The sequence below is a fragment of the Mesoplodon densirostris genome, chromosome 7 (genome assembly GCF_025265405.1).
Source record: "Mesoplodon densirostris isolate mMesDen1 chromosome 7, mMesDen1 primary haplotype, whole genome shotgun sequence".
Lineage (NCBI taxonomy): Eukaryota > Metazoa > Chordata > Mammalia > Artiodactyla > Ziphiidae > Mesoplodon > Mesoplodon densirostris.
This window is the reverse complement of record NC_082667.1, coordinates 27,473,902-27,498,723: the sequence shown is the minus strand read 5'-3', so window position 1 is coordinate 27,498,723 and position 24,822 is coordinate 27,473,902. Positions and strand designations below refer to the sequence as shown.

Genomic DNA, 24,822 nt, shown 5'->3' with positions numbered 1-24,822 from the left:
AATGAGAAAATAATATAGTGTAACCCAATTATAAGTGTAACACTTTTAAAAGGTGCTAACGTTATTTTTCCCCCAAAAGGGAATACTGGTTGGTTTATTAAGTTATACATAGTAAGACATTAAATATATTTTGAGCACTAAGTTTTTCCTTTCAAGTCAGTGCACATAAGAAGAGAACCCTCAAAGAGACTAGTGCTTCTGGGGCTGAATTTAACACTATTTAAGGAAAGAAAACCTTAGCTAGGGGACATAGCTGTTAACATGGTGATTTGTAAAGCCTTAGATTTCTAATAGGGTCTGACTGTTTCAAGGAAAACATATTTTGTTTCTAGGTAACATTTCAAGTCTGATTATGAACAAATGCTACAAAATTGATCTGTAATGGGAAATACTGTTATGTCACAAAGCATTATTTATATGCTTAATGTGACTGAAAGCATTAATTGCTAGGAGCCACAATCTGTCCAAGCAAAACATGAACACATATTTTGTACCTCTTGTCTCTTACTGTAGATTTTTGAACGAATTCGAGTGTAACAAAGATGTAGTTAGAAAATCTGCACACCTGAAGGTTTTCTTTACCCGCTTGGATTACTACTGTACTTGTTCCTCGTTAGCAAACGCAGGAGTCATATCTGCTCAGAAGTGCCCAGCAAACAACAGCTACATGCCTACTTGTTAGCCGCTCAGCAAAAACATCGTGTGGCGTAAAGTGGTGAACCGCTGACTGGATTTTTAAAAAGTCTAGATTTATTTTGCCACCTTTGTAGTAAAATCTAGCTTCCTCCAAGTACATGCAACTAAAGATTTGGCTCTCTCAGTAATTTTTTTTATTATTATTCTTTCTGTATTCTTTTTTAAAAGATTTTTTTGATGTAGACAATTTTTAAAGTCTTTATTGAATCTGTTACAATATTGCTTCTGTTTTATGTTTTGGTTTTTGGGCCCCGAGGCATGTGGGATCTTAGCTCCCGGACCAGGGATCAAACCCGCCCCTCCCACATTGGAAGGCAAAGTCTCAACCGCTGGACGGTCAGGGAAGTCCCTCTTTCTGTATTCTTAAAACAAGTTCATAGTGCTAGAACTTCCCACTAAAAACCAATGAGTGCCATAACACCCACCACTTTGGCTCACATTCAAGTTTTAAAATTTTGAACAGTGGAAAGATTGTGTCATCAGCACTTTAACTCATGAGATTTACATGAAATTGGAGCTATTTCCAAGAATCCATCTGCACTCTCAATTCTGGTCAGTTCCAGGGTCTGGGTCTGGGGAAACACTCAAACTGGATTTGAGGTAGTTATAAAGATGAGGTAAGTAATGCACATGCAAGAACTGCAAGGACTGAGTTTTCCCTGATGACCTTCCTCAGGTGGTCAAATGCCAGAGGTCAGATAGATCAATGCCTGCAAACACCAGGCTGCTGGTTAGTGGTCTTGCCAAGATTTAGAATTCTTGTGGGAAGTGTTTTAAAACCTGAAAACTGATCTATTACTGAGTGAAACCGAATGGATTAAATGACAAAGGAATAGCTTTTATTTTTTTATAAATTTATTTATTTATTTTTGGCTGTGTTGGGTCTTCGTTGCTACGTGTGGGCTTTTCTCTAGTTGCGGAGAACGGGGGTTACTCTTCGTTGTGGTGCTCAGTCTTCTCATTGTGGTGGCTTCTCTGTTGAGGAGCACAGGCTCTAGGCACACGGGCTCTAGGTGCATGGGCTTCAGTAGTTGTGGCTCGCGGGCTCTAGAGCGCAGGCTCAGTAGTTGTGGTGCACGGTCTTAGTTGCTCCGTGGCATGTGGGATCTTCCTGGACCAGGGCTCAAACCCGTGTCCCCTGCATTGGCAGGCGGATTCTTAACCACTGCACGACCAGAGAAGCCCAGGAATAGCTTTTAATGTTGTTTTTGTCACGGTCAGGGTATTCCAAAGCTAGTTATATGTAGTAGGGATTTGGAATGTAATTCAAAAGCAGATCAAAGACTCTCTGCACATTCAAAAACATTCAGAGACCCAGCTGGGAAAGGTTATATTTTATGAGGAGGAAACTGAGGCCCAGAGAAATTAAGCCTGTGCTTTTCCCTTTCTCAGGACTGAGGCAGAGGTTGGACTAGAACACCTTCGCCAACTCCAGATGTTCCCTTTAAAGCTTTAACGTTCTCATCTGAAAAATGGCGACAATAACTCTTACCTTGTAGAAGAGAAATAGGATGAATTAAGGTAACGAACATAAAGCATTTTGTGTGGTCAGTGCTCAGGAAATGGTAACCATTTTTATTATTACACCAAAATAAGGTCCTTACGTATTTCAGCATCAAAGATTTTGTTTATTTGTGGTTAATTTTAGATTTCCACGTGTGGCATTAGTGACTGATGGAGGTTGTGGATTTATCAGAAAATTCTCAAAGGTGTTTGCTGTTTTAAATATACGAAAGAAAGTTTTTGGTTTTTTTTAAAGTTCACAACTTAAAAATGAAAGAGTTCACATGGTTATTAAGTATAAGAAGCTGAGGACATTTGATGACTCACATCAGATTAGCGGTCCTAAACTACAGCAAGTATGTGGCCGTGCTGCTAAGATACTTGAGACAAAGAAAGATGCCCGTAGAGAGCACGCCCAGGTGACTTGAGAGTCAGACCCACTCACTAGCTGAACGACTTTAGGCCAATTACTTCCACTCTGCAAGCCTCCTTTCCCTCTTCTGTAAAAGGAGGCAAGAGCAGCACCAGCCCGGCTGGGTGGTTGTGGGGGGCTCAGTGAGGCCCTGAGTGTGAAGCGCTTTGCCCAGGCCTGACGCAAGGAGATGCTTGATCGGTGGAGCTAGGTGACTCTCATAAAGGGTAAAAAATACCCTCTCCTAAGGGTGAAAAAACATGCTAAGGAATAAAAAGAAACCGTCTGGAGAATGAAATACTGCCATTTGCGGCAACATGGATGGACCTAGAGAATATTATACTTAGCGAAGTAAGGCAGACAGAGAAAGACAAATATTATTTGGTATCACTTAATAGTGGAATCTAAAAAATAATACAAATGAATCTGTATACAAAACAGAAACAGACTCACGGGCATAGAAGACAAACTTTTGGTTACCAAAGGGGAAAGGGAGGGGGTAGGGATAAATTAGGAGTATAGGATTAACAGATACAAACTACTCTACGTAAAATAGATAAGCAACAAGGATTTACTGTGTAGCACCAGGAATTATATTCAATATCTTGTACTAACCTAAATGGAAAATAATCTGAAAAAATATGTATATGTATAACTGAATCACTTTGCTGTACACCTAAAACTAACACAACATTGTAAATCAACTATACTTAAATTTTTAAAAAAAGAAACTGTTTAGAGGATCATCTACACTTTATTTTCTGGCAGGCGCGATTCCCATACAAACCTTCACACTGGAGCCGGGCTCATCAGCCACAGGAGGCCCCGCCGGAAGTCTTCAGGAAGGCCCACCAGCTTGCTGATGGCTGGATTCACAAAGACATGGACTGAAGACCCAGTGGTACAGGCCAAAGCGGCAAACTGCGCCAGCTTGGGGTGGCCAAAGAAAAAGCCATCACTGAGGTGCCGGAGATCGACGGAAGGCGGCTCCTTGGTGGGCTTGGGGGGAAACAGAGCAAGGCGGTAATGCACGCTGGAATGACCAACTTTCTCCATGACCAACACAGCCACTGGGATCTGAGGAAAGCCGACTGGTGAGTGGAAGGTGCACTGATTGGTCACTATGAACCCCACCATGGGGGACATCAGCAAGCCCGTTTTCAGGCCGCAATACCTGGAAAGTTACATCACAATGCTTAATCTGTATATAACATTGTATATATTGTATACATTTAATATATTAACAGTTGTTATACATTGTATAACATTGTGTAACATTTGTTATATAATTGCATATACATTGTGTATACATTGTATAACATTTAATATACTAACAGTTCACAGATATGGTAAGTTCTCATTAAACATTGGCTATTATTATTATTGCATCCATCTTGTCCTCGCTTCTTATGGTAAAATATCAGGTACTTTTGTGTAAATGAAAGAGAATTATTGTGTCTCTTTTATCTGCTACTAGATTGTAATCTCTTTAAGGACAAGGACTTTGTCTTGTTTCTGAAGTTTGTTGATGAGAAATGAGGCTGTGCTTGAGATAAATGTGGAGGTTGAGCAGAATCGGAAATAAAAAGCATCAGGCTGAGTTAGTTTCTTCCCTCCTCTCCAAAGAGGCCTCCTTGTGATTTAAAATTTTTAATCACATTGTCTTATTGTCTTCTTTTTTTTTTTTTTTTTGAGAAAATTAAGACTGAATGTGAGAATTCACTGTAAGGAAACAATTGTGGGTTGTATTAAGTTCGACTACAAAGCTGCTCACTGAATCATGGTTCACAGAAACAAACTACAAGTCTCCGTCCAGGGAGGGCACCATGGGTGCCTGTGGCTGGCTACCTGAGCATCCACTGATGTCATCCATCATGACATTAGATACATTCATTTACTGACATGGAAATCTGTCCATTGAAAAAGATCACATTACGGAACAGTACGTACCATTTGATCTTGTTTGTTATTATAAGAATATACTGGTTTATGTCCTTATTGCTTAGAAAAAACTTTGAAAGGATAGCCTCCCAAATGGTGTCAGTAGTTATCTAGCAGTAGAATTTGGATAATTTTTTTCTTCTTTTTGCCTCTATGAATTTTCCAGAATGAACATGATTTGCCTTTGAAATTAAAAAAACAAAGTGTTATTTTTTTTTAAATGTCAGCATATGAGTTTCATTAAAGCACTGGAGAGAGAAGCAGACTGGAGGAGCAAGGCTCCTTCTTCTGCCCGTTGGGATCCTGTCTCTGGCTGCCCTCCCTGAGAAGCCTCCCTCCTGAGCAAGTGAGAAGGAAAAAGGAACAGGAAAAGAAATCGCTGCTCTTCAGTATGACTCCGAGATCCCGTGAGAACCAAATTCATTTCCCATGCTTCTTTGCTGCAGTTGCCTTCCTAAGTGTCCTGCCAGCTTTTCCTCATTCTCTTAAGGCACTGACAGTAAAGACATAGCGCCTCTTCCCACCGGGAGTACAGTATGACCTGAGCTCCCTGTAACTCTGAGCCAGGCCGCGAGACCTTTAAATAATTAAAATGCAGGAGGACTTTTAAACAATGCCATCGATGAGCACCTGGTCACCAGGGCTGTGCTGGGTCCTTTACATTCTGTATTCAGTCTTCAAAGCCATCCTGCAAGGTAGGTCTCATTTCCCCCATTTTACAAGAAAGAAAGTAAAGCAGGGAGGCTGAATAAATTTTCCAAAGGCATGCATGCAGTAAGTGGTGGTCTAGGCCCAAACCTCAGGCTCTCTACAGACCAAGTTCACATTTTCTCCTTCATTCTGGCTTACTAGGTAAAGCCAAAATCTACATTTTAGTCCAGTGAAGGAACTGCATTTTCTTTAAGTGTTCCTGTGACTTTAAGAATTATATTTTCGGGCTTCCCTGGTGGCGCAGTGGTTGAGAGTCAGCCTGCTGATGCAGGAGACACGGGTTCATGCCCCGGTCCGGGAAGATCCCACGTGCCGCGGAGCGGCTGGGCCCGCGAGCCATGGCCGCTGAGCCTGCGCGTCCGGAGCCTGTGCTCCGCAATGGGAGAGACCACAACAGTGAGAGGCCCGCATACCGCAAAAAAAACAAAAAAGAAAAAAAAAACAGAATTACATGTTCTTGGACTTCTCTGGAGGCGCAGTAGTTAAGAATCCGCCTGCCAATGCAGGGGACACGGGTTCGAGCCCTGGCCCGGGAAGATCCCACATGCCGTGGAGCAACTAAGCCGGTGTGCAACAACTACTGAGCCTGCACTCTAGAGACCGGAGCCACAATTACTGAAGCCCATGCGCCTAGAGACCGTGTGCCTAGAGCCTGTGCTCCACAACAAGAGGAGCCACCACAATGAGAAGCCTGCGCACCGCAACGAAGATTAGTCCCCGCTCGCCACAACCAGAGAAAGCCCGTGCACAGCAACGAAGACCCAACGCAGCCAATAAATAAATAAATAAACAAACAAACAAACAAACAAATAAATAAATGTTTTTTAAAAAGCAAAGGTTAAAGTCAAAGAAACAGATCCAGGGTGGAGTCTGATTTAGCTCTTCCCTGTGACAATCCAAGAGACAACACAAATCCCAGATGGCTGGAATGCAGACTGCGGGGGAGGCTGGGGAGGAAGCAGGAGCCAGACTGGGGAGGGTCTTGGTAAGGAATTTGGGTTTTATCCTGGGGCCCTGGGAAGCCACTGCAGGCAGGGGAGAGGCAAGATCAAATTTATTTAGTAAAACTGTTGCAGGAAAGGGGACCCCTTCCAGGCCCCAAGAGTGGTCTCTGGTCTCACACTTGGAAATGAACTGTCTGAGGAGACACACATGCTGACAAAGCAAGAGACTTTCTTGGAAAGGGGCCCCCAAGGCGGAGAGCAGGAGGGCAAGGGAACCCAGGAGAACTGCTCTGCCACGTGGCCTGCAGTCTCAGGTTCTGTGGTGATGGGGTTAGTTTCCAGGTTGTCTCTGGCGAAGCACTCGGACTCAGGGTGCTTCCTGGTGGCACACACATCACTCAGCCAAGATGGATTCCAGCGAGCAGGATTCTGGGAGGTTGGCAGGACATATGGACTGGACTCTCCTCTCTCCTTTTGACCTTTCCCAAATTCTTCCATTTGGTGGTAGTTGTTGACCTCCTGTTGTAAGGTAACTCATGCAAGTGGTTACTATAGTGCCTGGCGAGGACAGGCAGTTTCAGTCAGTGGTTCCCCTAACAAAACTGTGGCTTCGGGGCTTCCCTGGTGGCGCAGTGGTTGCGAGTCCGCCTGCCGATGCAGGGGACACGGTTTCGTGCCCCGGTCCGGGAGGATCCCACATGTCGCGGAGCGGCTAGGCCCGTGAGCCATGGCCACTGAGCCTGCGCATCCGGAGCCTGTGCTCCGCAACGGGAGAGGCCACAACAGTGAGAGGCCCGCGTACCGCAAAAAAAAAAACAAAAAAAACTGTGGCTTCGAACTGAACAATGGGTTAGATGGAAACAATAATGTGTGCAGGAGAATAATTAGGTAACTACATAGTTCTGGCAAAAATGATGCTGTCTGGGACTAGAATGGTGACAGCAGAGATGGAGAAAACTAGATGGAATCAAGAGAGATTTTTCATAAGCTGTGATGATGAAGCAGAATGAAGGAGACAAAAGAGCCCAGGGCCACTCCCAGTCTAGGTGACTTAATGATGAGATCATTTGTGGAAAGAGGAAACGGGGAGAAGAGGCTTGGGGTGAAGGTGAGGAAAGTGATGAGTGCTGCTTTGAACAGGTTGAGCTGAGGTGCCTGTGAGACCCTAAGAAGAGGTGCACAGCAGGGATAATAACACCCCTAGCTAAGATTTATTTAGCCCTGTACTACACGCGAGGCCTTCTGTTAAGTACACAAACTGGATTATCTATCAAGAGGCATCTGGATCTATGGGGCTAATGTTCAGAAAGAGGTTCGGGCTAGACACAGGAGTTGAGCTCAGATCTGACGTCAGGGTCTAGGCAGGGAGGGCGAAGAGCTGAAGCCACTGGTGTAACACACTCGGGGTGGCAGGTCCAGGGTGAGCTGGAAAGCAAATGCCCAGTCTGACCCCGCACAAATTCAGACTTTTAAAAAAATACTGGCATGAAAAAGAAAGCTCAAGCCCCAAATGGTGTCATTTGCCCCCTCAGACAGCAAACCAAGGCTTAATTGCAGTTTCAATCCTTCCTAGAAATTCGACCTTTGAAACAGTCAATCTGAAACAGTCACTCTATGGGAACAAGGTTATCTGCCTGATAAAGACCCCTGCCATTCCCCTCCCCCCAAAGAAGACAGTCTGGCCTGAAACAGTCCTTTCTTTTCTCCTGCTAATACCTTCCTGACCCACCCTCCTTTCACCTATAAAAACCTTTCACTTTGTACAACTCCTCAGAGCACCCTTCTATTTAACTACATGGGATGAATAAAGCCAATTCGATCTTCAAATTCACTCAGTTGAATTTTGTTTGTTTAACACTGGGCGGACTAAGTAAAACTCATGTGTGGCCTGCCTGGATTTGTCTTTCTGGTCCCCGGTTTGTGACCGCTCGTAATTAAACCGGGGGACAGGGAGGGATGTGGGAACAGATGTATATGTATGACTGGTTCACTTTGTTATAAAGCAGAAACTAATAAAAAAAATAAAAATAAAAAATAAAAAATAAATAAAAAGAAGAGGGTGAAATCAAGCCCAGAGTTTCAGCCTAACATGCAAAAAGCTGGCTTTGAATAAGCTCCCAACTGATATTTCTCAGGATGCAACAAGTGACTGATAAAGTGTCTGATTCTAATGCTGCCTAATAATTGAGGTGAATGCCTGTCTTCTATGCTTTCTTCCACCTAGTTTAGTAAACTTTAGCATAAAGGGACGTTTGAGCTGGAAGACCCCTTGGGGCTCACTTCGTACAGGGGCTCTCCAACACTGGTGTGCGGATCAGAATCTCCTGGGGAACCTGCAAAATGTCCAGACCCCCAGGATCCTCCCAGACCTTCTGAATCAGTGTACAAGGAGGGCCCCAGGCACCCTGATTTTAACAAGGTCCCAGGTGATTCTGATGCACACACCTAGCATGGGAGTTGTTCCTCTAGGTCTACCCGCTCAGATAAGGAAATAGCCCAGAGAGATGAAGTAAGTTGCTCACCTGCAGGCGGCTAGAGAGGGGCAGGGTCTGTCCACACTCTGCCGGTCACTCTAGCCCTTTCCATTAACCTCCCCATCCCCAAACTCAGGCCCAGGCCAGGCTTGGAGATCAGTGGGTCTCTGGGGCATTCACAACTCAGAATCAGATCTGCAGTGTTCATGATCTCACCCTGATTTTGCACCCAACTCCAACAACTGGGTTTGGTCTTATCTTACTCCCACTCCCCAAGCTCCTTCCTTGGGTCTGTTACTATGTTCTGCCTTGACCCCAGGGCTGAGGCCCTGCCTTGGTGCCTCCCTACCCCTGGCTGCCTCTGGAGCAGGAGGCGTGCACACAAGAGGGACACAGTGCCTCTGGGTCAGTGTGAGGAGACAGTCCTGTTGCATCCTGAGGTCTGGAGAGACGTGCCTGTCAGATGGTAGGAGGCCAGGGGGTATATGGCACAAATACACCTTTCAGAGGGGTGAGGTTATTTTTGTCACTTGCTATAAATAGTATAGGATGGGCCATGGCTTGTGGTCAGTTACACGGCATGCCAAGGCAGGATTCTGGCAGGAAATCCATCCCCACACTACCTGAAACTAAGAATAAGCACAAGCTGGGCAGCATGACCCCATGACTGTGCTGAGTCCCCAAGGAGCATCACATGAGCAGCTGAAGGGAAACTCAGGCCTTGAGAGTCTGCACAGGAGGCCCCTGCCTGGGTGGTGTTAGGAGGTTATGTGGTTACAAGGAGAAATACATAAACATTTAGAAATACAGACCTGGGGAGAAAATGCCTTAAATGTGAGCATGTATAAAGTTAAGAGATTAAGATGATGAAACTAACACTTAGGAATATACTCTGTGTATCTTTATATAAACAATCTATCTTCAGTCAAGCCTCTTTGGATATTGCCTTTACAGAATGATTTTGGCCTACAAGGGCTAATTGAAATTAATTGTATGCAAGTCCCCATGTCAGCCATTTCCGGTGACCTTGGCCTGCAGTATAAAATACTGGTTAAAAGCTAAAGTCATTAGACCTGGGTTTGAATCATGGCCCTGATGCTGTTGGACTTCAGTGAGTCACTAAACATCCTAGAGCCTCAGTTTTTCTCATCTCTAAAATGAAGACAGTAGCACAGACATGATAGGATTTTCGTGACAATTAAATAAGGCAATGCATATCTCATACATCTTGGCTGATTAGGGCAACTTAAAGATTTTTGTTGTTATTTTTGTTTTTTAAGCTTTTTGAACAGTTTTGGTCTCTAGCGGTAGAAACTTACATTTGTCTTTGGGCCAAACATTTCCTTTATTTGGGGAAGACCCCTTGTGTCAAAACCCTGGTAGCCAACCGGGGTGTGGATATGGTGATCTCACAGGGGGACTACTGACAAGGCCACTCTGTTGTTCCTTCAAGTGGTTTCCAGAACACGTCCACTGGGACATGAGAATCAGGTGAGTAGAGCAAGAGGGAAAGGACAGGATGGATGAGGCGTGGCAACGGTTACACTTTAGGAACTTCCAGGAAGAGCTGAGAGATGCTTTGAAGGGGAGAGAGGACGGGTGCAGCAGTTGAGCCAGAGTAAGTTCGAGCCAATGTAATTTGCATAGTAAATTATTACAGAATTTAATGATTGCCGCATTGTCACAACAGACAGGAATTTACTCAAGAGGTACAATGGAAGGTGCTTGGTCCCTTTGTGGCAATGATGCAATCATACCAATTTGTGGAGCTAATCCTTCTCAACAGAAAATGGTAAATCAACCTAGACCTCACCTTAAGTTTTACTGACTTAACCAATCACTGGGTTTGGTGCCGGTGATACGGCAGTGATGGATTCTCTTCCTTGGCAGAGCTTACACTTAATCAAAGAGAGACCATGAGGAATACATCAATACACACTGAGGGGAAGTGCTCTGCAGGAGATGGACATGGTTGTGTGAGATGCTATAACAAAGGAGCCTGACCCAGATGGAGGCAGGTGGGAGGATAGAGCTTCTGAGGAACTGAAGGGAGGCCAGTGAGGCCCCGTGGCTGGACCACAGAACAGGAGGGGAGAATGGTAGTGGATGAGACAGGATAGAAAGACTGGACCCATTCCTGTACAAATTGGATTTTAGCCTAACAGAATGGGAAGCTGCTGTGGAGGTTTAAAGAGGAGAGAGAGTCATGATCATGTTTGCATTAGCCCTGTAGGGAATGGACTGGTGAAGGCAAGAGTGGATGTAGAGAAAGGAAACTACTGAGTTAGGAAACTACTGAGAACTGGATTTGGTGGCAGTAGTGGGATGAAAGCTCGTGGCTCCAGAGATGTTTAAGGAGGGGCTCAAAGGACTGATACCTGGGCCTTTCCTGGCTGACTCGCTTCCACCTCTTACAAAGGTCAGTGTTTGACAGTAACAGTACCTATAGCAAAAACAGGGGCCTCCACCATCCTTCTAGTCTTTGAGGCTATGATGAAATGGGTTCCTCACTGTAACACCACACTCTCCAGGTTGATTTCTACCTCAGTTACCTATTGTAAGTACCATTTGCATCTCCCCCACCTAAATGTAAGCAGCTCAAGAAAAGGCACTGTTGCTTTATCCATTTTTATTTCTTGACATCCAGCATAGAGCCTGGCCCAGAGCAGAACCAAGAGTTGTTTGAAGAACTAAACATGATACTAGGAAAGGGATGACTATTTTTGTAAAGAATTATAGCAGTTCAGTGCAGAAATGGCTCTTGGAAATCATCCAAGTCAGTATCTCCCTATCCAGATTCCAAGCCAGTCAGCCAGTAAAGGCACAGGTATCAGTCCTTTGAGCCCCTCCTTAAACATCTCTCTGGAGCCATGAGCTTTCATCCCACTACTGCCATCAAACCCAGTTCTCAGTAGTTTCCTAAATGGTACCTCTGCATCCTCAGTTACCTATCACTTGGCATGGCTATACCTGTGGTCTTGTCTGACTTTCTCTCTGAGTATAACCTTAGGTCTAGGTTTTTCACGTAGTTAAGGAAGATTATTCCAAACCCAAGGGAAATGACTACATAGACAAATGAATTTATTTGCAAACTTTTAAGCTGTTTTGCTCCTGAAAGGGATTGGAGGTAGTTAAGATAAAAATAGGAAGAAATATTTTCTGACCACTTCACATTTTGAACAACCATGACCTGAAGAATACTGAATTTTTCCTTTGGTTAGTTTCATGTTGCTTTTAAGCACATTTTGGCTTTATTTTATAGGACAAATGATATCATAAGTAATAAGAAAGATTTCTAAGAACTAAAGTTGAGTAAGATACGAGATTGAATAAATAAACAAGGCTTTACCACATGCTATGTTTACTTGCCACTTGGCAATATTTTTTTTAAAAATGAAATCTATATATAAACTCGGTTGCCTATCTCCAAACATAAGAAGCTAATATAATGAGCTGGCAATAGGTCACATTAGGAAAATGCCCAGACCCAGCTGCCTGCAGATCATCGCTACTGCAATTTTCAAAGTGCCCGCATTGGGTCTCTAAACTCAGCAAAACTAATGAAAATCATCTGCTGTCAGAGTGGAACAATTTCTTCATAACACTGTTCTCCCAGGAAGTTCATTCTGGTAAATCAGTGTCAAGATGACAAGAAAGTCCAACATATCTCAAGAGGCACAATATATAACAAGCAAAAATCTTTAAATCCGTGCTCAGAGACTGAATATTAAAGGGTCTGATGAAGAACTCAAGACCCAGAAATGAAGGATGTGAAACAAATTCATTAAAACATTTTGAATAAAAATAAGAAGACCATGACATGATGCTCAATTCACAGGAAAACACCATCTTAAAGGGTAAATGTGGTAGATGATGATCTGATGTTTTTGGACATCCAGAAGTAGAGTCAACCATGAGTGACGGCCCTGAGAGAGTGGGTTAGAGGGACACATTAATGATATCACAACTGCTGTGCTTTTTGTCTTTGTTGTAGTTGCTCTCTGAGTGAGAGAGTTCAAAGAAAGCATCTTTGAAAAGTGACTATTAGATCTTTCAGGCCCTCCCCTGAAATTCCTCGCCAGGAATGTGGCGATCGTTCCTGGGCCTGCTGAGAAAAAGGGAGAACGGAAGTTAAGGAAGGTGCTTATTCATTCCATGAGGTCCTTAAAATCCAACATCTTCCAATTAGTTATGGAAAAGTCCAGGAGCCTGTGAGGAGCAGCAGTTAAAAACCTATTTTAAATTGACCAGGGAGCAGAAAACACTTAAAACACGTGGAGAACAGTTTAGAATACCAAATACACCAGCAACAACTCTCTGAGAGCTTTCCATCTAGAGAAAGCCAAGTTGGAGAAGACAGAGGATGGAAGATAAGGAGTTTTTTCTTTTTCTTTAATTCACCACAGTGTGATTTTGGAAGCTGAAAGGACTTGGAGCTTCTGCCGCAGAAAGAGGCTACTAAAGCATGCAGGTACCCAGCTCAGAGGGTTCCCAATCAGTCCACACACTTGGGTGGCTTTAAGTCTTTTTTGTCACTTGTTTCTTCAGGATTTTAAAATAATTTTTATTACATAATTAATGCATGCACATTGTAGAAAAAATAGAAAATATAGATAAACAAAAATAAAAAAATTTTAAGTTCCCTTTATTCCGTAACTCAGAGATAACCAAAATTAACATTTTGGTATACATCTTTTCAAACTGTTTTTCAGAAAAGGAGATTTTTGTTTTGTTCTGAATAAAACAGATCATACTGCAATTTGCTTGCTTCAATCAATTATATATTATGAATTTGTTTCTATGTCAATAAATATATTTTTAATGGCTGTCAAATATACCCTTGTATGGATATAACAACATTTATTGAATCAACCCCAAGGCAATTTAAAAACTTTTTTGTTTAGAAACACTTTCAAACTTACAGAAAAGTTTGCAAGAACAGTACATAGGACTCCTCATGTCTTTTATACGGAGTCATCCATTCTTAACATTTTGCCACATGTGCTTTACCATTAATGTTTATTACTTCTGAACTAGTTGAGAGTAGGTTGTACATACCATGCCACTTTTCCCTAAACATTTCAGTGTGTGTTTCCTAAAAACAAGGATAGTCTCGTCCATAACCACAGTACAGTTATCAAATTCAGGAAATTTAACAATGGTCTTAGCAATCTACAGTTTATATGCCAACTTTACCAGTTGTTCTAATAAGGTGCTTTACTTAATAAAAAGAAGAAACTTCTTTTTCCTGGTGCAGGATCTAATTCAGGATCATGTATTACACTTAGTTGTCATAGCTTTTCAGTCACCTTTTAATCTGGAACAGTCCGTCAGTCTGTCTTTATCTTTTATGACATTGATATTTTTCTGATGAATACAGGTCAGTTATTGTATATCAAGACCCTTAATTTGGGTCTGTCTGATGACTCCTCATGGTTGGATTGATGTTGTTTTATGCTGAATGAATTATGCAGAATGCTGCATAAATGCTTTTCAGGCATCACATCCAGAGGCACAAGATGTCCATTTGTCCTTATTGGTGATGTTAATTTTGATCACTTCATTAAAGTATTTATTGCCTAGTTTTTCTATTATATAGTTTACCCCTTTGTCTACTTTTTAAATTGTGGTAAAATACACACAGCACAAAATTTACCAGTTTAGCCATTTTTAAAAGTGTATAGTTCAGTAAGTACAGTAAGTACATTCATATTCTTATGCATCTGCCCCATAGTGTTTATTTTTCCTTTTAATAAGTAATTTGTGGAGAGACACTAAGATGATCTTAGTCTCATCTTCAGATACTGTCCTTAATAACCTTTCCTCCCACCTCCTACTTCTCGATCTAGGACTTGCGGATGATTCATGCTAAGACAAAAGATTAAGGCCTTACATCAACTCCTGCCCTTTCCCCCTTGCCTGCCCCTCATTCCAGAGAAAAAGATACAAAGTGTTCATAGTCACTGGCTCTGGATCTGGAGAGGGAAATGCTGACCTGGATAGTTTCCAAGAGCCATTTCTGCATTGAACTGCTATAATTCTTTACAAAAATAGTCATCGCTTTCGTAATATCATGTTTAGTTCTTCAAACAACTCTTGGTTCTGCTCTGGGCCAGGCTCTATGCTGGATGTCAAGAAATAAAAATGGATAAAGCAACAGTGCCTTTTCTTGAACTGCTTACATTTAGATGGGGGAGACGCAAATGGTACTTACAATGCAATGTGGCAAAGCAACGTGACACTCTGGGCATGGAGGTGGCCCAGAGTACAATGGAAATGCAGGGAAGGAGCAAATCTCACAGCCAGAGTCAAGAGTCATGGAGGTGAACAATGGCAAGGATGTGTGTGTACATGTGCATGTGCGTGTGTGTGTGTGCGTGCGTGTACAGGTGGACTAGAGGGGAGCCAGGGCCAGAGCATGAGGGCCTGACCTAAAGCTTGGACTTGATCCTGCAGATGAGACAGTGTCCACAGGAGATAACATGACTGACAAGGTTTGATGGATCAGACGGGAGGCAGCAGAGAGGCTGGGTCTGAGGGCAGCAAGCCTGGAGGCAGCCGATCAGTTGGTAGGATCACTGCAATGAGCCTGATGAGAAAGGAAGAGTCTGGCCTGACCAGGACAGTGGGAGTCGGAGTTGTGAGGAGACAACAGATTTGAGAAATACCTAAGAGGTGCCTGAGTGTGATGATGATGATGAAGGAGGGATTCAGGTTGACTTCCAAGTTTTCAACTTTCCAGAGAAGGAAAAATTATGAACGATAGTACTTATCTCAGGTTGATCTCTTTAACAACCCTGTCAGAGAGATAGGGCCAATCACTATTATTCCCATTGTACAGATTAGTAAACTGAGATTTAGAAAGTCAAAGTGACACAACTATGCAATGACACAGCAGAGATACCAAGTTCATCCTAGCGCATGTACTAATGGATGATATAAAATTATTCATAATGCTGGAAGTGGAGAACCATATGCAAAAAATGAACTTGGATTCATACCTCATATCCATATCCATACATCATATACAAAAATTAACTAAAAACTAATTATAAATCAAAACTTAAGAGCTAAAACTTAAAAACCATAACAGAAGAAAACATAGGAGAAAATCTTACTTGTTTGCAGTTTAGCAGATTTTCTTAAATAGGACACAAAAAGTAACAAGCTATCAAGAAAAAAAATCAATAAACTGTACTTCACCAAAATTAATAACTTTTGCACTTGAAAACCCACTATTACAAAAATGAAAAGGCAAGCAACAGACTGGGAGAAAATATTAGACAAACCTATCCAAAAAAGGACTTGGATCTAGAATATATAAAGTACACTTACGAGTCAATAATAAGAAGACACAAAACAAAATTTTAAATGTGCAAAATATCTGAATAGATACTTGACCAAAGAAGACATATAAGTGGCATAAGAATAAGAAAAGATGTGCAATATCATTAGTCATTAGGGAAATGATAATTAAGACCACAATAAGATACCCATTGCACACCACCTTGAATGGCTAAAATGAAAAAGATAGACTGTATCAAGTGTTGACAGTAATATGGAGGATGGATTGGAGTTCTCATACACTGCTGATGGGAATGGAAAACGTTATAGCTGCTTGGAAAAATACTTTGCCAGTTTCCTGATGAAAAGGCAAAAATACACCTACCATATGACACAGCCACTCCATTCTTAGGTAATTACCCAAGAGAAATAAAAGCATGTCTACACAAAGGCCCATACATGAATATTCACAGCAGTTTTATTTGCAATAGCTGGAAACAGCCCAAATGTTGGTCCACAAGTCCACAAAGTGTGGTACATTCATACTACAGAATACTACTCATCAATAAAAAGAAATGAATACACAACAACATGGATGAAACTCAAAGTAATCATGCCGAGTGAAAGAAGTTAGACCAAAACAAAAGTACATACTGTATGATTCCACTTACATACATTTCCAGAAAATGCAAACTAATCTAGTGAAAGAAAGTAGATAAATGGTTACCTAGGGATGGGGGGTGGAGAGGATTGGGAGGAGGGATTGCAAAGGGAGCGCCAGGGAACTTTGGGTGATGTTCCTTTTCTTGATTGAAGTGATGATTTCACAAGTGTGCAAATATGCCAAAACTCATCAAATTGTGCACTTTAAATATGTGCAGCTTATTTTATGTCAGTTATACCTCAGTAAAGCTGCTTGAAAAAAATCATATAATGGAGAGAAATATGCCAATATCTTAGCGATAGCAAATATACTAATATCTAAATAAAATCAGTCTCTGATTATGGGATGGTGGGCTTATTAACAATGATCATTTTCTTCTTATCCTTTTCAGAATTTTCCAAATTGTCCAAAATGAGCAGGTTATACTACTTAAATCAAAAAAAGCTACTTTGGGGACTTCCCTGGTGGCGCAGTGGTTGAGAGTCTGCCTGCCAATGCAGGGGACATGGGTTCGAGCCCTGGTCTGAGAAGATCCCACATGCCGTGGAGCAACTAGGCCCATGAGCCACAACTACTGAGCCTGCACTCTGGAGCCTGTGAGCCACAACTACTGAGCCTGCACGTCTGGAGCCTGTGCTCTGCAACAAGAGAGGCCACGATAGTGAGAGGCCCGTGCACCACAATGAAGAGTGGTCCCCGCTTGCCGCAACTAGAGAAAGCCCTCGCACAGAAACGAAGACCCAACACAGACAAAAATAAAAATAAATAAATAAATAATTTTTTTAAAAAAAAGAATCCACCTGCCAATGCAGGGGACACAGGTTCAATCCCTGGACCAGGAAGATCCCACATGCCGCAGAGCAACTAAGCCCGTGTGCCACAACTACTGAAGCCCGCGTGCCTAGAGCCCATGCTCCACAACAAGAGAAGCCACCGCAATGAGGAGGCCGCACACTGCAATGGAGAGTAGAACCCGCTCGTTGCAACTAAACAAAGCCCGCATGCAGCAACGAAGACCCAATACAGCCAAAAAAATTTTTTAAAACAAGGCTACTTTTGCAGAAAAAGAAAAAGTTAGATGTACAGAGAAATTTGGAGAAAACAGTCTGTACTTATGAAGTTTAAGACTATTGGGTAAAATAAAATCAAAGACATGACACTTTTCAAATGACAAAAGATCCTCTATTCTTTCAGAAGATATGGTAGGCCAGAGGGGACCATGAGAAGGTTTATATGTAGCACAAGAATAAAAATATCTAAGTCTAAAGCCACCTATGGAAAAGGTACCATATTAACAGAATGGATCATTTAGCTGGACTGTCCAGCTCAAATGTCTTTCAAATACATCAGTAGGAGGCAGACGCAGGGAAGCAGGAAAAGGAAGAGAGAATGCCAGACAGCAAGGAAAGGTGAATTTTTACATGATGTCATGACCCATCATTTCTTGAGTTCACTCAGGAGTATAAGGATTAAGGAACAATCCAACATAATTAGCAAGTAACCTGAATTGTATATCCTTAAAAAGAATACATACTGCAAAGGACAAGTTAGGCCATGGAAAATGCTATTCCACATCTGACCAAATACGGTCAAGAATCATTAATCTGGGTTTCCACTCTTGGAAATGTTTGCTAAATCTGTCTGTACTGGGCTAAGGATTCACTCTGAATTTTTATTAATAGTGAAAATAATAATTTTACAAGCTTTCAGGGAACATATCTAACCTACTTAGATGATAAATAATTTTGTAAAGCCCTCAGTGCATTAATTATTTGAATATCAAGGACTGAGGCTTATCAAGTAATTTTTTATGTTCATTTATTCAACAGAAGTCACTGTCAGCAACTATGCTAGGTCTTAGGTTATAAAGAAACAAAAACAACCCATGCACTCTTAGAGCTCTTAATCTAGGGACTAAGAAATCTGTAAACAGTTGCAATACAAAGTGTCCATGGCTTGGGAGAGTGAAAAAGTTAGAGAAGCTTACAGAGAGGAGGTAACACTTGAGGAGGATTTTGAAGGCTATGTAGGAGTTCTCTGCTTAGGAAAAGAGGGACTTCCTTGGCAGAGGATAGCATGAGACAGAGAGGCATGAGAAAGCTGGATTGTTTGGTAAATGGTGAGAGCTTCAGTGAGGATTATGAATAGGATTCACCTGGAGGGGAGAGGCCCTGAGGATGGAGGCCCTTTACCCCATCTAGAGGAAATGAGGAGGTGTGTTGGTTACAACTCTTTCATTTTAGCAGAAATGAATTTGTTAGAGAGAGAGCACGCAAGCATTGTTCCTCTATCTTTAGAGCCCTCTAGGACTTACTGCAGTCAGGCCTAGAAAGGGGATGGACTTGGGGAACTGGAAAGTTAGAGTAGTCTCCTCTACCTTTTGTCTTTTTTCTTTCTCTTTTTTCGGTCATAAGTGACAAAAATAACCCAAGTAATTCAAGCCAAAAAGGGAATTTATTTACTCTGTAAAGTGAGAAGTCTAGGCACATGATACAACATAGATGAATCTTTTTTTTTAAGCTTTTATCCCCTTCACCCATTTCTCCTACCCCCCACCTCCTGCCTCTGGCAACTGCCAATCTGTTCACTGTATCTAGGAGTTTGGGCTTTTTGTTGTTGTTTGTTTGCATTCCACATATAGGAGAAATAGTATGGTATTTGTATTTCTCTGTCTGACTCATTTAACTTAGCATAATGCCCTCGAGGTCCATCCATGTTGCGAAAATGGCAAGATTTCCTTTTTTTTTTTTTTTTTTTTTTTTGTGATATGCGGTCCTCTCACTGTTGTGGCCTCTCCCGTTGAGGAGCACAGGCTCGGGACGTGCAGGCTCAACGGCCATGGCTCACGGGCCTAGCCGCTCTGCGGCCTGTGGGATCTTCCCAGACCGGGGCACAAACCCGTGTCCCCTACATCGGCAGGCGGACTCTCAACCACTGCACCACCAGGGAAGCCCTTCCTTCATTTTTTCTGGCTGAATTATATATATATATATATCACAGCTTCTTTATCTATTCATCCATTGATGGATACTTAGGTTGTTTCCATATCTTGGCTACTGTAAATAGTGCTGCAATGAACATGGGGGTGCACATATCTTTTCGAGTTAGTGTTTTTGTTTTCAGATAAATACCTGGAAGTGGAATTGCTGGGTCATGTGGTAGTTCTATTTTTAATTTTTTGAGGAACCTCCACACTGTTTTCCACAGTGGCTGAACCAATTTACCTTCCCACCAACAATGCACAAGGGTTCCCTTTTCTCCACATCCTCACCAACACTTGTTATTTCTTATCTTTTTGATAATGACTGTTCTAAAAGGCGTGAGGTGATATCTCATTGTAGTTTTGATTTGCATTACCCTGATAATAATGTTGAACACCTTTTCATGTACCTGTTGGCCATCTGTATATCTTCTTTGGAAAAATGTCTATTCAGATCTTCTGTCCATTTTATAATCAGATTGTTTGTGGGGTTTTTTTTCTATTGAGTTGTATGAGTTCTTTATATATCTTGGATATTAACCCCTTATCAGATATATGATTTGCAAATACTTTCTCCCATTCAGTAGGTTGATTTTTTATTTTGTTCATGGTTTCCTTTGCTGTGCAGAAGCTTTTCACTTTGATGTAGTCCCACTTGTTAATTTTTGCTTTTGTTGCTTTTACTTTTGATGGCAGGTTTTAAAAAAATCATCACAAAGACCTATGTCAAGGAGCTTACCACTTATGCTTTTTTTTTTTTTTTTAATTTTTGGCTGTGTTGGGTCTTCGTTGCTGCATGAGGGCTTTCTCTAGTTGTGGTGAGTGGGGGCTACTCTTCGTTGCGGTGCGCGGGCATCTCATTGTGGTGGCTTCTCTTGTTGGGGAGCATGGGCTCTAGGTGCGCAGGCTTCTGTGGTTGTGGCACACAGGCTCTAGAGTGCAGGCTCAGTAGTTGTGGCACACGGGCTTAGTTGCTCCACAGCATGTGGTATCTTCTCCAACCAGGGCTCAAACCCGTGTCCCCCGCATCAGCAGGTGGATTCTTAACCACTGTGCCACCAGGGAAGTCCCACCACTTATGTTTTCTTTTAGAAGTTTTATGGTTTCAAGTCTTATATTCAAGTCTTTATTTTGAGTTGATTTTTTTGTTTGGTGTAAGATAGCTGTCCAGCTTCATCCTTTCAAATGTGGCTGTCCAATTTTCCTTACATATTTATTGAAAAGACTGTCCTTTCCCCATTGTATATTCTTGGCTCCTCGGTCATAAATTAACTGACCATATATGCATGGGTTTATTTCTGGGCTCTGTTCTGTTCCATTGATCTATGTGTCTGTTTTTATGCCAGAATCATACTGTTTTGATTACTATAGCTTTATAATAGGGTTTGAAATAAAAAAGCATGATGCCTCTAGCATTGTTCTTCTTTCTCAAGACTGCTTTGGCTATTCAGAGTCTTCTGTGGTTCCATACAAACTTTAGTATTGTTGTAATATTTCGGTGAAAAATGCCATTGGAATTTTGTTAGGGATTGCATTGAATCTGTAGATTGCTTTTCTATTTCTATTTCTTCATGATTCAGTCTTGGTAGGTTGTATGTTTCTCAAAATTTATCCATTTCTTCTAGGTTTTCTAATTTGTTGATGTATAACTGTTCGTTGTCATCTCCTACATAGTAGTCCTTTGTACTTCTGTTGTATCAGTTATAGTAGCTCCTCTTTCATTTCTGATTTTATTTGAGTCCTCTTTTTTTTAATAGTAAGTCTAGCTAAAGGTTTATTAATTTTGTTTATTCAAAGAACTAGTTCTTACTGGTTTGAAGACATTTTGCTATGTCAAATAAGCTACTCACAAATGAAAAATATTGTATGATTCCATTTACATGAGGAGTTGTCAAATTTATAGAGACAGAAAGTAGAATGGTGGTTTCCAGGGGCTGGGGGAAAGAAAAATGGGGAGTTATTGCTTAATAGCTTCAGTTTGGGAAGATAAAAGTTTCTGGAGAGGGGCTTCCCTGGTGGTGCAGTGGTTGGGAGTCCACCTGCCGATGCAGGGACGTGGGTTCGTGCCCCGGTCCGGGAGGATCCCACATGCCACGGAGCGGCTGGGCCCGTGAGCCATGGCCGCTGGGCCTGCGCGTCCCGAGCCTGTGCTCCTCAACGGGAGAGGCCACAGCAGTGAGAGGCCTGCATACCGCAAAAAAAAAAAAAAAAAAAAAAGTTCTGGAGATGTATGGTGGTGATGGCTGCACAACGATGTAAATACACTTAATGCCACAGGACTGTATACTTAAAAGTGGTTTAAATGGTAAATTTTATGTTATGTATATGTTTTTTTAAATACATTTATTTATTTATGGCTGCGTTGGGTTTTCGTTGTTGTGTTCAGGCTTTCTCTAGTTGCGGCGAGCAGGGGCTACTCTTCATTGCAGTGCACGGGCTTCTCATTGCGGTGGCTTCTCTTGTTGCAGAGCACGGGCTCTAGGTACGTGGGCTTCAGAAGTTGTGGCACACAGGCTCAGTAGTTGTGGCTCATGGGCTCTAGAGCGCAGGCTCAGTAGTTGTGGAGCACGGGCTTAGTTTCTCCGTGGCATGTGGGGTCTTCCCGGACCAGGGATCAAACCCGTGTCTCCTGCATTGGCAGGTGGATTCTTAACCACTGCACCACGAGGGAAGTCCCTGTTATGTATATGTTAACAATTTTTTAGAAAGTGGGAAACCTAGGAGGAAATACAACTTCAGGAACTGCTAGATTCATGTATCAAGGGACATCATCGAAATTCTGTCATTCTCTATTTTGCTCCACTTTCTTCTGTGTCGTCTTCATTTTCAAGAAAGTTTAGTGGAGGTAAAGATGGTCACTCTTATCTTAAATTATCTATAGAGCTAAGGACCAGAGTCAAAAGAGAGCCTCTTGCCTGACAGTTCCAGCTGAACTTCAGGGGATGACTGATTGGCCTGGTGTTGTGTCATAGAACCATTCCCGAACCAATCACTGCAGCCACGGAGTAGAGGACTATGATTGGCCAAGCCTGGGTCATGTGTCCAACCTTGAATCAATCACTATAGCCAGGGAGTAGAGGACTATGATTGGCCAAGCCTGGGTCATGTGTCCAAACTTGAACCAATCACTGTAGCCTGGGAAGCAGAGTCCTCTGGCAAAAGCCAGCTCCTCTTGAACCACATGGACTGAGAATGAAAGAAAGGTGATTTCCCAAGCAGATACTGGGTAGTCAAAACATGTCCATCACAACTTCTTCCTTCCTTCTCTGCAGAGCACTTTTCTGTCTTTTCAATCAGTATGGCAAGAGAAATATTGCCACCCTCAGCTCAAGTTACACCTTCCTTATTCAAGAACTTTTAGCTCCAATGCAAAATCCCTGGGAGCATCTGACTAATGCAATTTGTCAAATTAACTGTTTTGGTGGGAATGGAAATAGTCTTAGGGATAATATGGCTGCTACAGGCCCATTTCTGTGAGTATATAGGGGTAAATTACAAGGATCAATAGGCACAAGACAGATACCTCAAAATGTGTCTTTCACAACAAATAACAGACAATTTTTACAGGAATCTGATGTGAACAGATTGTATGAAAACAGTTCTGGCAGCTAAATGTAGGATGGGTTGGAGCAGGAGAATTTGACTGCAGGAGGACTAATGATAGGGCTATTGCAAAAAGATGACTTTGAAATTTCTAGCTTGGGAGAATGAAAATATGGTGATGTCATCCACCATGAAGGAGACTATAAAAGGAATGTCTGGTTTGGGGTGGGCCGAGAAGAATAAGGAGATGAGTTTAGCTTCGGAAGTGTTTCCTTCAAGATGCCTGTGGAACACCCAGGTGACGAAGCTCAGTAGACAATGGGAGATAGAGTTCTGGAGCCGAAGAACGAGGGTGTATGTAGTTGGGGATAGAAATTTGGGAATTACTAGTATAACGCTGGGTGCTAAAGTCATGAAAGATATGAGATTGCACGTGGAGACCACTGAGTATAAGGAGAGAAGGCAGCAGAGGAGAAAACCTGCATTTAAGGGACTGTGGCAAACGCCCTCAGTGCCCTGACCATATGTGCTCAGCACTTACTGTTTCCAAATGTGCCAGGGGCATCCCACTGAAACTCTCCTCCTGGGGGCTTTCTCCCAGGTTGAGGCTGGTGCAGGCTGGAAATGCATCTTTTGCCAGAGTAGCTGCATTGGACCGGAGTGGATTAAAGTAACAGCTGCCTGAAGACCCCTCCCACTTCTCTCCTTTGCTTCTCAGGCTCTGGGACTGCGTCTGACACTTGCTCCTTAGGGAGAATTCTCTTTCAAGGGGCCAGTTCTCTTCCTTTGCTACTAAAACAAAGTAATAAATATTCAAAGCTCAACATGCTTAATTAGTTTACTACATTTCACTATTACGTATGCCCTTGAGGCTATTTACATCTACGGTCTCTGTATAGCGAGGATGCTATATAATGGGATGCTGCACATCTCTTCCCAGCTCTGTCTTCAGTAAAGTTAAGTTAGTCCTTGAACTTATTGGCCATGGTGGGAGTATTTACACCACAGAAATCAGCAAACACTACAAATTTATTGTTTTGATTTCTTCATTAATTTATCGTTTTATTGATTGTCAAGACAGGGAAGGTAGGCCAGCAAACATTTTCTGTGAAGGGCTGGGTGGTAGATCTTTTAGGCTTTGTGGGCCTCTTGGTCCCTGTTACAACCACTCAACTCCACTCTTGCATCATGGAAGTAGCCATGGACAATACCTAAATGAAGGTGCATGGCAGTGTTCCTATAAACTTGATTTACAAAAATAGGTAGCAAGCCAGATTTAGCCCAAGGGCCATGATCTGTTGATCCCTGGGCTAGACTAAAGACTTGAGACCATGTTAATAATACAGATTAAATTTTAAAGTACATCATGTCTGTAGTGTGAGTCATGCAAAACTTGAAGAAATATTCTTCCAGTATTCAAAAACTCTTATTTCTTTTAGCTCACAACATACTTCTTACTCGTTAACATGAACAAAAATATCAACCAACATTCATGTCAGAACTAGACTTGTCAATGCAGCTAAAGGTTAGCTAAGAATAGAAGAATCTAGTCAAAGATGAATGAAAGCATTCTGTGAGAACCAACTGGCTCTATGGAATTTATAATAAAGAGGATTGTATATTTTACTACAATTTGTACTTGCGTGCCAAGAATCTTTTTTATCAGTAAA

General features: G+C 42.1%; 1 long non-coding RNA gene across 2 annotated transcripts in view; it reads right to left on the bottom strand.

Moving 5' to 3' along the window:
- The window catches only part of LOC132494441 (uncharacterized), a 195,969-nt gene that overhangs the window by 13,062 nt on the left and 158,085 nt on the right, over positions 1-24,822 (bottom strand). Inside the window, exon 3 of one of the 2 annotated variants that reach the window (XR_009533063.1) lies at positions 4,085-4,734. The exons of the other annotated variant lie outside the window; for it this stretch is intronic. This is a non-coding gene — a long non-coding RNA (uncharacterized LOC132494441). Of the gene's footprint in view, positions 1-4,084; positions 4,735-24,822 lie in introns of those variants that run through there. 2 annotated transcript variants of the gene reach the window in all.